The 12,381-nt window shown below is 54.3% G+C and overlaps 1 protein-coding gene and 1 long non-coding RNA gene across 11 annotated transcripts in view; both read left to right on the forward strand.

The window, feature by feature from the left end:
• XXYLT1 (xyloside xylosyltransferase 1) overlaps nt 1-12,381 on the forward strand; it is a 144,658-nt gene that overhangs the window by 46,068 nt on the left and 86,209 nt on the right. The window lies entirely within an intron of this gene.
• On the forward strand, nt 669-5,200 carry LOC140594451 (uncharacterized). 2 transcript variants are annotated; one of them, XR_011995244.1, is made up of 3 exons: nt 669-871; nt 1,978-2,185; nt 3,027-5,200. It is a non-coding gene; the product is annotated as an uncharacterized lncRNA (long non-coding RNA). The 2 variants fall into 2 exon arrangements; XR_011995243.1 differs by having other exon boundaries at nt 687-2,185.

Raw genomic sequence — 12,381 nt, forward strand, 5'->3', positions numbered from 1 at the left:
CATAGCAAGTGCTTAATGCATGTGAGCATCGTTATTATTTTCTATTATTTTGTGAGTAAAATGAGGCTCAGGGATGTGACTCAAAATCTCTGAAAGCTAGAGCAGAGCTTCAATCAGGGCGGTCTGATGCAGCGTGGTAAAATAGCACCTCCTGGTTCTGAGAGGTCTCTGTCAAGTTAAATCACAAAATGTTTAATGCTTGATGTTTACACAAGTCTGGTTGTGGAGGAAAATCAACCACTGGAGTGAGGATTGAAAGAAATTTTGTCTTTTCAACCCCAAGATTCTGTGATTCTGTGATAATGCTCAATGGACAGAAATGGGAGCAAAGAGTTTTACCTGTTGACCCTTGAGCTGGATGGGCCCCTGGTGCTGATGATCAGCATTTCAGACTCCTGAGGATCTAAAGTAGGGGAGACCATGTGCACCCAGGAAGCACCTTTGGCCCTTGGGCTGGAAAGTCCCTGGCACAGCTCATCTCACCAGGGCCTTTACAGGAGTCTAGGTTCCTTGAGAGCTCCCTGGGGCCAGCATACCTTACGTCACCGTCTGCCCAGCTCAGGAAGTGAGAGGAAACTGCAGAAGACAGTTTGCAGATCAGATATAGCTGTTGCTGTAACACGTAAGCCCTGCAGTCGCCGCTGCTTCACAGTCTTCTCCAGCCAGCACAGAGGATTGTTTCAGCCTTGCTTCCTGGATTTCCTTCCCCAAGGAGTAAAAGGTCAAGTCCTACATGTGTGGTTTGCTGGCTAGAGACTGTTCCTATTGACTATACCTTTGGAAGTAAACGAGTTTAATTCAGGCCCTTAGATTTTTTTTTTTCCCCCATCTAGAAGTGCTATCTCTGGGATCAGATCTTTCCTAGATTCAGGTACGTACTCTTACTTTTAAATGTGGAGCTAAGGAAACTTAAGGCATTAGTTGAACTCCTATTCTTGGGATGCATTTCATATCACAGTGACATTCTTTAGTAGAAATTTTCTCAGAGGGAAAGGATATGTTTTTGTTTTTGTTTTAAATTGGGGGTAAAAGGTTGACAATAAACAAGGACATGCCTTTGAAGTGTTTAGTAAGAAAGGAAAGTTTTAAATATTTCCTGGCATTCATCTAATTTGCAAGTGCACAACTTTGTTAATCATGTCTAGGCATGTCCTTAGCCCCAAGTCTCCCTATAATATTAAGAGCATGTTCACTGGAATGCAGCCTGCATCATTCACTCTGGCTGCAAATGAAAAAAATATCAGTGAATTGGGACTCTAATTCCATTTGCACGCAAAGCAATTAAAATCAAAGGAGCTTAAAGAAATGGTTTCCAGAGGCAGTATTCCATTTCTTTTTTCCTTTTATATGTTGCAGTTCTTGGTTAAGTCATTTCAATAAACATTAGAACAAGATATTAGGGGGAGATTGTGTCTCTGATTGACTATATTCTTACAGTTCCTCATAGTGCTACGTGGAGAGCTTGAAATTTCTTGAAAAAATTGAATGGGGCAACTGGCTGTGGAGGCAGATCACCAAAGAAGGAAAACAAGAGAAAGTTGGGGGTATCAGGAGCACAGCTTCAGCCTCCACAGCCAGCGACAGGACTCGGGTAGACGGAGAAGCTGTCACCAGGACTTCATCCCCCCATTCGTTCAGCAAAGATTTCTCGAATTCCACCTGTGAAGCAAACCCTGCCCCAAGCACTAGGGATACGGGGTTAGGAAGACAGGTGTGGTTTCAGCCCTCGTGGAATGTGTCACGAAGACAGACGTTAATCAGCTAATTGAGCAAATGGTTAATTAATTACAGCTGTGACAAGGGCGGTGAAGGGGAACTGCAGGCGCTGTGTTCCTGGGGGCTCGGGTAGGCAGGGCCAGGCCGGGCAGCGTTGAGAGCTGTGCTGAGAGCTGGGGATTTTCTCCTAGGGACGGTGGGATTTGCAGCCGCTGATGGAGTTTGAAGCCAAGGAGTAACATGGTTTGCATTTCCATCTAGTGACTTGAGTGCCTCTTCGTGCATTCTTTTGTGGGATGGACCCAAGAGTGTGGCCTGGACTTGAGGATCCCGCAGAGCACATCAAAGCCCAGCAGAATTTCTGTGTGTGGTGCTGTGGTGGGGAAGCCAGCTCTGGGAGGTTTTGAAGAGGCGATTGGCAGAGTCTGGGGAGCAGCTCTGCTGTGGCTTTCAAGTCCAGGGGGACCTGGTACGTACCAGAGGGCAGCCCGAGGACTCTAGGACAGAAGTGGTGTGGCATGGCTAAGCGAGAGGGAAGGTTTAACCCCTGTGGCACGTGTGGATGGTGAGTGGGAAGCTCTTGGAGTCTTCAGAGCTGGAATGCTAAGAGGGCTTCACTGGGAAGTCAGGAGTGACAAACCTGAGTGAGCGGGAGGGGAGGGGGCATCAGGGCTTGTTGCGGAAGGAGAGGTGGCTTCCAGGTATAGAGATGGGTGTGTGAACCCCTACTCAGAGGAATAAGAGTCAGGGCTCATTTTCAACATTCAGGAGGGACCTGAAGGAGGAAGGTGAAGCCACAACCCCACTGGGTCCCTCAGCATCCAGGGGCGGGTTGGCTTGCCACCTTGGCCGGGTCCGTCTAGTTCTGGAAACCACGGGACCTCAGAGTGAGGGGCTAACGTGACTTGTGCCACAGCTTTAAAGTCAGAAGGCTGATTTTATAAACCAGCACAGACTGACCTCATTACTCCTGGTCATTCAGTGACTTCAGACAAACATGGATCAAAAACCTGTCCAGACCAGGTGTGCTCCAAGCACGACCAGAAGACCCCCGCGGCTTGTTTTCTGCCCTAGTCTTTCTGTGCCTGTGGTGTTGGGTCTGGGGAATGTCCCTTTGGCATCGTTATCCCATAAGACTAAAGATACTAAGAATAAAGATCTTGGTTCAAAGACCCTGAACATTCCCAAACCCAGTTATTCTCTGTTTCCCAGAACAGACCTTTCTTCCCAGTACTCCTGCGCACCTAATCCTTTCTTTCCTTTTCACCTTTTTTCTTTCCTTCCTGCCTGCCTTTTTGGTTGAACTGAAGTTATTTGTGGAGCTGTCACTGCTCTGCAAGAGCAAGGATGCCAAGGCCCCCTCGCTACGACTTCTGAAGTCTAGAAAGTGACCTGCACAAGACGCCAGCATTGGGAAAAACGAAACTGAAAGAATTAAGACACAGGGATAAACTGTAAAACTCTTCTTTTTTAATGTAGTCTGTTTTATTGGTAGAGATAAGAGTGATTTGACATGACAGGGAACTTTAGGTTTTTTCCCTTAAACTGAAGGGCAGATAGATACTTCCTTCAGTATTAGTGATTTCCCAGAATACTTTCTCAACCCACAGGGTCGATGCTAATTTGAATATTGGAAGTTTTACAGGCTGTGTGGGTGTTGGGGAGGGGGTTGTGTTGATTGTCCAGTGGGGCACGAAGAGGGAGTGACCTTAATTCTGGGTCAGAAAGGCTCATCAGGTTTCCTGGCGGTGGAGGGTAGGGGTTCTTCTGAATCATTTTGGAGATTTTCCTAACATCCTGAATTAGGAGGCCTCTCCTCTCCTCTCCCTTCTCCTCTCCCTTCTCCTCTCCCTTCTCCTCTCCCCTCCCTCCCCTCCCCCCTCCCCCCTCTCTATTCTCCTCTCCTCTTTTCTTCTTTTCCTTTCTTTCCTCTTTAAGATTCGAGAGAGGGGCAGAGGGAGAGAATCTCAAGCAGACTCCGTGCTGAGCATGGAGCCTCACAAGGGCTCCAGCTCACAACCCTGCGCATCATGACCTGAGCGGAATCCAAGAGATGGATGCTCAACCAACTCAGCCACCCAGGCGCCCCTAGGAGGCCGTTTCTTAAGCTGATCTGAGGGTATGACGATAGCCAGTGAGGGGAGGTGGGATTTTAATCATGTCTCAGCTTCAAGGCAAAGGCAGGGAAGACGGATACCATTCTTTTAGTCCCCTTACTGTGATGCAGTGGTGTTTGACAGTTTGAAATCCAAAAGGAAATCAGCAGAAGCATATGGCGGGCTCCACACGTTGTGCCAAGGACCCTTCTTCATTCCACACTTGGTGTTTTGGAAGGTGTTGTCTGAAAACCCTGTGAAGCCTGACATTGTAAGAGCGGAGCGCTGACCATGCCCGTCCGTTCCTGCACTGAACTAACTCGCCGTCAGTGGGAGGACACAGGCAGGGACCTTCACGGGTGGCTTCGGTGCAGGGCTCGTCTGTATGTCTCGGTCTGAACGTTGTTGTTGGACCTCACAGGGCAATTACGGACATGAAAGGAGTTTATAAATGTCAGGAAGTGTTGCATAAATTAGGCCATTAGTTTTTATCTTTGGTTTTCTCTTTCTCCTCCTCTCCAGAAGATGACTCAGCCTATATTCCAACAGATTTTCATTCCAGAATTTAGGACAGTGCTCCTTTCCCCAAAACAGATGCCTCACAGAGCTCTTTGACCCTGGGAAGTCACAGGCCTTTAAGACTTTTTGGCCATTCAACCCTCACACTACTTCCGTTCAAGCCTTGGCGTCTTGAGGGTGGGGGCCTGAGTTGGTTCCATCCAGATCACCCCTTTCCTGGGGACTGGGGTGAGTAGCAGTTGGGGTCTGGGCCCCATGGTAATTTCACATCCATCTTGTTCACAACCACAGCAGAGCCCCGACCCTAGTCTGGAGGGACTTGAGGCCCCTGGATTCCTGGAAATGCCTTGACCTTCTTCCAGTGGCTACAGCAGATGGAAGCCAATTTCTCTGAGAACCTCAGGGCAGACCAGTCCTAATCTGAGTCCCAAGAGTTCAGTGGGAACGGCGATGAAGTTCGAATTCCCAAGCTTGAACCTCTTATCCCAGGTTCATAACAAACCGGTTGTTTGAACTTCACTGATTTGTCATGCTTGAGCCTCAGTTTCTTGATTTGTAAAATGAGGATAACCATGTATACCTCACAAGGTTGTCCAGAAAACAAAGACGAAGTACCTGAAAACATGACACACGCTTTAGAAACATAGTTCGTTTTTTTCTATTCTCTCTCTAGATTTTGAAATTCTCTTGTCCTTGATACATGCTTTAGCATCAGGCACATTAGAAGGTTCTCAGGAAGTCTTTTGGGTTTAGGGAGTTGTTTTGGCAGACCCCAACCTACCACCTTAGATTCTGACCTTTTATTGGGAGGTAGTTGCTATTGTTGGGAGGAAAAAAATAAATTTCACATAAAGGGATGAAAAATGGAAGGTTTTTTTGTTGTTTTTGTGTGTGTGTGTGTGTTCTTTTGTGTATGTTTTTTGAATTTCCTTCCTTCCACCAATGACTTTTGTATTAAGATCTTCACCCCTTGATGGTGAAAGCAGACCTTGGCTCATTGCTTAGGCTTCCAGGAGGCGGAAGGAGAATGCAAAACCCAAGCAGGATGTTTTTTCTGCAGAACCGTTTATAAGCTTTTGGCAGTGAGAGTAACACAGTGGGCATGATTCTGCAGCCTGAGGCCTGCCTACTTGAGCGTGGGGCTAATTGATTTATCTGGAGGATGATGTGAGACTTAAAACTTTTAGAATGGAGATGCTACGTTCCAGTTCCCTGTGTGGTAGAAGCACGAGTGCTGCTCCAGTAAACAGGTTGCTTCGCTGCTGCCGTCAGATAACAGTAGCGGCAGCAATGGCTGGTATTGACTGAACGCTTCTTAGATGCCAGCTGCTACTCTGAGTGCTCCATGAGTGCGAACCCCTGACCCACACAGCCACTGCTTGAGGTCAGAAAGTGGCTACCAGAGTTTTCCCGTCTTAATTATAAAAAATCCAGCACAAACAGGCCAGATGACTTGCCCATGAGGATACGCCTGGTTGAGTGGCTGGCACCGTATTTGGAAAGAAGACGACTAGGAATCAGAAGATTTGGGTTAATGGGTTAACGTGCCCTTAACAGTGTCTGGCCCAAGGCAGGAACTCTGCCAGAAGCAGGTTTTCGTCATCTTGTCCTGGAATGAGCCTGGAGAAGTAGGGCGTCTCCCGCCGTAGAGAGTGTGTTTGTGATAGCCTATTTCACTGGAGATCTTGGGGGACCAGGACTCGCAGGAACTATACTGCAGCTCATTTGGAACTGGCTTGCGCAGTCAGCCAGGGAGCTTAATCTCTGAGTTACTCAGGTAATTCATTCATCTGCCCCCCTATTCACACCTACACTGCAGTGGGTCGGGGTACGGCTTGGGGGTGAGAACCACACACTGGCTTAAACCCTGCCCCTGCCCGCACCCACCTGTGGGCACTTAACTGCTCCAGGCCCCAAGCACCCTGCTTTGTGAAGTGAGGATAGTAATAAAATACCTAGCTCCAGGGTTGTTGTGACAACCAAATGAGTCTATTTTTTTATTTTTAAAGATTTTATTTATTTATTCCTGAGAGACACACAGAGAGGCAGAGACCCAGGCAGAGGGAGAAGCAGGCTCCATGCAGGGAGCCCGATGTGGGACTCGATCCCGGGTCTCCAGGATCACGGCCCTGGCCCGAAGGTGGCATTAAACCGCTGAGCCAGCCGGGCTGCCCCCGAATGAGTTTATATACAGGAGTAGCTTACAGCGGTACCTGCACACGGTTAAGGAGTCCTATTATTGTTGATATTTATGATTATTTTCCTACGTAATCCCTTATTCCTCAGGGAATTTGAGATGTTCACTAAAATAACACAAAGTCAAAGAGCTAAAAGCAGATGGAGGCTTAGGACCACGGCTAAGTGTATGGCACGCGGAAGCGTAGCCCTCCGAGGACGCCGAGGCAGCGTGCTTGCCGAAGCCAGCCGTCCGCCCTGCAGAGCCCCGAAGGGGGAGCGCGTCCTTTACTCGGCTCAGCACCAGACCGGAGGAGGCAAAGCTTGCCCGGGCCTTGCCTCCTGAAGTACACGAGCACCTTTGTTTCTCCTTTGGTGGAGGAAGATGGGCTCTAAGTCACAAACACCTGGCCCACTGCCCGGGGCGGCAGGAAGTCTCGCTCCCTGCTCTGCTCTCCACCCCCGGCTCTTTTGTGCAAACAGCTCGACGGTGTCATATTTTTGTTTGTGGTCAACTTTCTTCAGCCAGGCAGGGCTGAACCGTGTCACATTTAAAAAAAAAAAAAAAAAAAAAAAAAAAAAGCTAAGGGTCTTCCAGCACCTCATGTTTGGAATGGCCCAAAGCCCTGTGACGGTGGTGGGGTTCTCGTACCCCGTCCCTTCTAGGGAGAAGCCCTGCTTGCTGTGCTTCTGGTGACACTGCTTGACGTGCACAGGGGAGGGGCACGGTGCCTTTCCAGCCGGTCCCTCAGTCGGGGGGTGCAGGTGAGCCCCGTCCCGTTAGCCGTGGCGCCAACTGCTTTGGCCGCCCTCACAACTGCTGCCTGGGCCTCGTGCCGGACAGGGCCACACCGTGCCTGGGGGCCCGCAGGGGCTGTGGGGCTGGCCCCGGTTTGCTAAAGTCCTGGGGCTACAGAGCTAGGAAGAGGAGCAGCCCCCTTAAGAAAAAGGAACAGGAACTGTTCAAAAGGGGACAGTGAGATGTGAAAGCATCAGGGAACAGCTGGGAAGCGAGGGAAGCTGCAGCCAGAGGACATCAGTGTTGGGGACCAGGCAGGCCAGAGCGAGGACTCCCGTGCAGACCCTCTCGGCCCGGCCAGCCCGGTGTGCAGGGTGAGAGTGTCCCCTGTGGTCGCTGAGGGACTGTGCCCCTCGCAGCCCGGCTTCAGTGTACAGATCTGGGCACGGGACTTCACAGCCGGGCCCCCAGAACGGCGTGGCCAGCCTCTCCGTCCTGCACCCCTCCATCTGCCCCCCGCCCCCTCTGTAAAGGTCGGGAGCTGTCCTGGGGGCCCTGGAGCCCCGGATTGCCCTGCTGCAGCTCAGGGGCTCCTGGCCCTCACCGGCGGCTGCCGTCCTGCACCCCTCCCAGGCCCGGGGAGTGTGGGGTCCCGGGCTGCGGGGGAGGCAGTGTGGGGAGCCCAGAGGCGTCCTCAGGGGCGCATACCGGTGACTCAGCGGGGCGTGCAGGCGGGCTTCCTGGCCAGAGCCGCCCGCTGGCTTTCCGGTGTGTGCCTACCCCTGCTCCCGGGGAACTCTGGGCAACTGCCTTGACCGGCCCCCTCGCGGGAAGGACGGAACCCGACCCCGCCTAGGAGCTGCCTTCCTCTGGGTGACTCGGGCTCGTCGGCCTCATCGGTCTGCTGCTTCCCGGGACTGATGGTGAGCTGGTGACCCAGCGATGCCCTCCCGGGGCTTCTGTGTCGCCGCGGCCCCGGCCGTTCCCACGTGCCCGTGCACGCGCACACAGGTCTCAGCTCCCTGATGTCTGGCCGGGATGCACGTTCAGCCTCAATGGGACGGGACTGCAGAGCCGTCCTTGGACTTCCGAACCCTTCTCTGGTCAGACCACCGGACGCCGCGGTTCTGGGCAGAGCTGCGGCAGCTGTTGAGTTGGGTCCGAGAACTTCAGGGCTGGAGGGATCCTGGTGCCTCGGTGGGTTCTCGGGTCTCCCCGGGCACCCCAAGAGCCACGGCCTGGACTCCTAAGGCGGGGAGCTGCTGCGGCCGAAGGCGGGACACGTTTTCATCTCGGGACACGTTTGCGTCTCAGAAACTTCTTGCACTGTCCCAAACCCTCTCTTAGCTGTTGATGCTTGTACCGACTCCGCCTCGGCGGAGGAGCCTGGCTCCCTTCCTTCAGGAGTTCGAAGGCAGCTTTCAGTCAGGGGAAGCAGCCCCAGCTCCCTTGTGTGTTCCCCACGGGAGACACCTCTAGACTGCCCACGGCTCGGACGCCCGCTTTGGGACGTGACTGTTGGTCTCTGCTCCTCTTACAGTATGGGGCTCAGGTCTGGATGCAAGAGGACCTCAGGGGTGGCCACCGTGAGAGGGACAGCTGCAACCTGGAGCGCGGAGTAAGGCCGTATCCTCACCTCCACGTGGGAGGCACCATACCTCTGTTGATGTAGCTGCGTGTCAACCCGTAGTTGATGGGCTCATCCTGCTAGAGATAACGGGGCTTGTGGTTACAGCAGAGCCCTGCCCCCGCCCCCGCCCCCGCCGGGCAGCCTCGGACCACATAACGGCAGGGAGACCGCCTGGGGTTCTTGTGGTTGGCGGTGGGGTCGGGTGAGGGTTTGTGCAGACCCGGCCTCCGTCGCTTGAACTTCCTGCTTGTGCCCGAGAAGGGGTCACCCAGCAGCTTGCCCAGGTTTCGGGACAGGAGGCGAAGAGGGAGGCAGGGGGCTCGGGAGTCGTGGGCAGTGACGTGTCAGCGGAATCCGCTGCGGATCCGTGTCTGCGCGCTGTCGGCCGGTTGCGAGCCTCCGAGGGCGTCCTCAGTGGGCGTAGTTAGCGGGCAGCTCTGCAGGGAGCGCGCTGCCTTCAGCCACTGGGGTCGCCGCCCAGGGCCCCCGGATGCTGATCCCGGGGGCCGGCGCCACGGGCAGCGGCGGGACTCCGCGGCCTCAGCCGAGTTAGGTCCTGAGCGCGCGGGGATCCCGTAGGTCTGCTCGCTCGGCGGCCGAGGGCCCGCGGGAGCCCTTCCAGGCCGGAGGAAGGGGCAGAGCTTCCCCGGAGGAGCCCGGCGCTGGCTGTGCGGGCGCAGGTGCAGGCTGCCCCGACGTGCCGCAGGGGGGATGCGGCTGTGTCCGCAGGCCGGGGGCTGGGTTCCAGGCCGGGGCTTTGCCTCCTTCGGTTGTCCGGGGCGGCCGCGTCCGGTATCTGCAGCCGCATCCTCAGCAGGTGTCCCGCAAGGTGCAGACCATGGCCAGAGGGACCGTGGCTTACTCGTGTGGTCAGGGCCAGCTGCGGCCTCTGCTCTTTGCCCGCTCGGAGTCCTTGGGTGGGCGTAAGGCTGCGGTGTCATAGCTTCCCGGCTTCTTCAGCCCCTTCGCCATCAGCCTACCTGCAGCCTGAGAGACACAACAGGCCCTCGGGCAGTCCGGGGTGTCGGAGGTGGCACGTGCTGACGGCTCCAAGCGTCGCCTCCCAGAACCAGGACTCACGTCCGCTCTACTGCTCCGCATCCCCTCCCGGTTATTCTCAGGTCGTAGGAGGCTACTAGAGGAGCACGAAGCATCCGAATTACCTGGAGGGGATTTAGACATTCCGCGTAGCCCTCCTCTACCCAAGGTTATGACACATGCCGCAGGGCGGGCAGAGGGTGTCCCCCTCCCTTAGAGGCCACTACTGGAGTGCGACGCTGCTGTTCAAATTATGTCCCGTCTTTAGGCGTGTGGGCAGGTACAAGGCCCTGCGCGCTCACCCTCTCCGCCTTGACTGAGCTACCGCCTGCTGATGCAGGCGCACGAGTAGGGGAGGCCGGGCCAGGCTCGGTAACACACGCCCCGAAATACCAGCGCTTTCACAACTACTGTTCTCCCCTCCAAGCAAATTTCGCCCTGGATATATGGCCCCCTGGGGCAGCAGCTTCCTTTCAGGCAATACCCCTGGGGTCCGGGCCCCTTCCGTCCCGCTGCTACACCCCCTGGAGCTCACGCTCGCTGGCCAAGACGGATGGGCCGTGGGCAGCTGCTCACTGCTCCAGTCTGGAAGTCACACCCACCCTTGCTGCTCAGGGTCCGCTCCCAGGAACTGGTTCGACGGACGCCCGGCGACGAGGAGCCAGGAGAACGGGCTGTGGGTGAGCACTAGCAGCGCTCCTACCTCCGTTTCTGCCGAACACCTGGTTTCAGAAAGTTTCCATTAGGATCAGTCCTAGAAATCTCCATCTGGAAGTCCCACGGGGACATCAAAGTCAACATGCGTCACCGCAGTGACTGTTTCCCTCTCCTACGCTTGCCTTTTCCTCATCTTGGCAAATCACGGGTTGCCCGCGCCAGAAACCAAGAACTCACCTTAGCCTTCCCTTCCCCCCTCGGTCCCCGGGGACTGTTGGATGCTCTCACCAGGTCCCACACGCCTCTCGACGGCTCTGGCTGGTGCAGTCCATGCAAACTGCAGGGCTCCTGCAGCCGTAAACCTTGAGATCCTGACATTCTGGTTGGTACGTTGACGCAGCCCCTGCCGCCCAGCCCGACCTCCCATCCTGCTCTGCCGTTCCAGGAGCCACTTATCCTTTGCTTGGCTTTCCTCTGTGCTGTGTGACCCGTAGGCCCTCTTTTTACTTGGAAGGTCCTGCCTCGTGTCTTTTAAGTCCTTGGGTTCAGGATTGCCTCCCGGGTGTCCTTGCCTGATCCCTCTCCCCAGGAGAATTTTCTATTTGCCTCTATGGCCCTGAGAACACAGGCTCTGTGGCACGCAGCTCCTCAAGTGGATACCTTCCCCATGGCGAATCTGGTTCTGGGAGACTTATATTTCCTCCTTTTAAAAACGATAGTTGTGGGGCAGCCCGGTGGCGTGGCGGTTTAGCGCCGCCTTCAGCCCAGGGCATGATCCTGGGGTCCCGGGATCGAGTCCCGCGTTGGGCTCCCTGCATGGAGCCTGCTTCTCCCTCTGCCTGTGTCTCTGCCTCTCTCTCTCTCTTTCTGTCTCATGAATAAATAAAATTAAAAAAAAAAAAGATAGTTGTGGAATATGCCAAGCGCTAATGTTACACGCCCTCATGGAGCCTACAGTCTCCTGGGAGAGGCTGACCATAAGTAAGTAAACAGATAAGTGTATAATTACAAATTGTGGAAAGTCCTAAGAAGAGAAAGAATGGGGGTACCTAGAGCAAGAGTGTATAAGCAAGTCCTTGGGCTTGGTCCTTAGGGTCCTGATACGAGGACCCATTCCTTGGCCCTGTGGAAGGAAGGAAAGACACATCTTTTAATTTTTATTTTTTAAGATGTTTTTCTTTTTCTTTTTTTTCTTTAAAGATTTTATTTATTTATCATGAGACACACACAGAGAGAGGCAGAGGCACAGGCAGAGGGAGAAGCAGGCTCCATGAAGGGAGCCGGACGTGGGATTCGATCCCGGGTCTCCAGGATCACACCCCGGGCTGCAGGCGGCGCTAAACCGCTGAGCCCCCGGGGCTGCCCAGATTTTTTTTTTTTTATTAGAGAAAGAGTAAGAGAGACAGTGAGCATGGGAGGGGCAGAGGAAGGGGGGAGAACCTCAAGCAGATATCCTGTGAGGAGCTTGATGCAGGGATCACGACTGGAGCCAGAATCAGGAGTCAGACCCTCAAGTGACCGACCCACCCGGGTGCCCCAAAAGGTGCATCTGTCGAGGGTCTGCTGACCTGAGACTAGATAGGGTAGGGCGTGTGAGGTTTCCTTGACACCGGCTGGCAAGGCTGGCTTCCTGGCCGCCCTGGGACTTGGTATGCGTGACGCTGGCACGGGACGGTCCACAGGCTTCATAGGCAGTCCCCGGGGAAGTGCCCGCGGGCCTCCTGGCCAGCCCCTGGCGCAGTGACTGTGCGCCTGCAAAGCGAGGGAGCCCGGGTACTGTGCCCGGGACTGTTCCCCCCACACAGGGGGTC

This window comes from Vulpes vulpes, chromosome 1, assembly GCF_048418805.1.
Source record: "Vulpes vulpes isolate BD-2025 chromosome 1, VulVul3, whole genome shotgun sequence".
NCBI classification, from domain to species: domain Eukaryota; kingdom Metazoa; phylum Chordata; class Mammalia; order Carnivora; family Canidae; genus Vulpes; species Vulpes vulpes.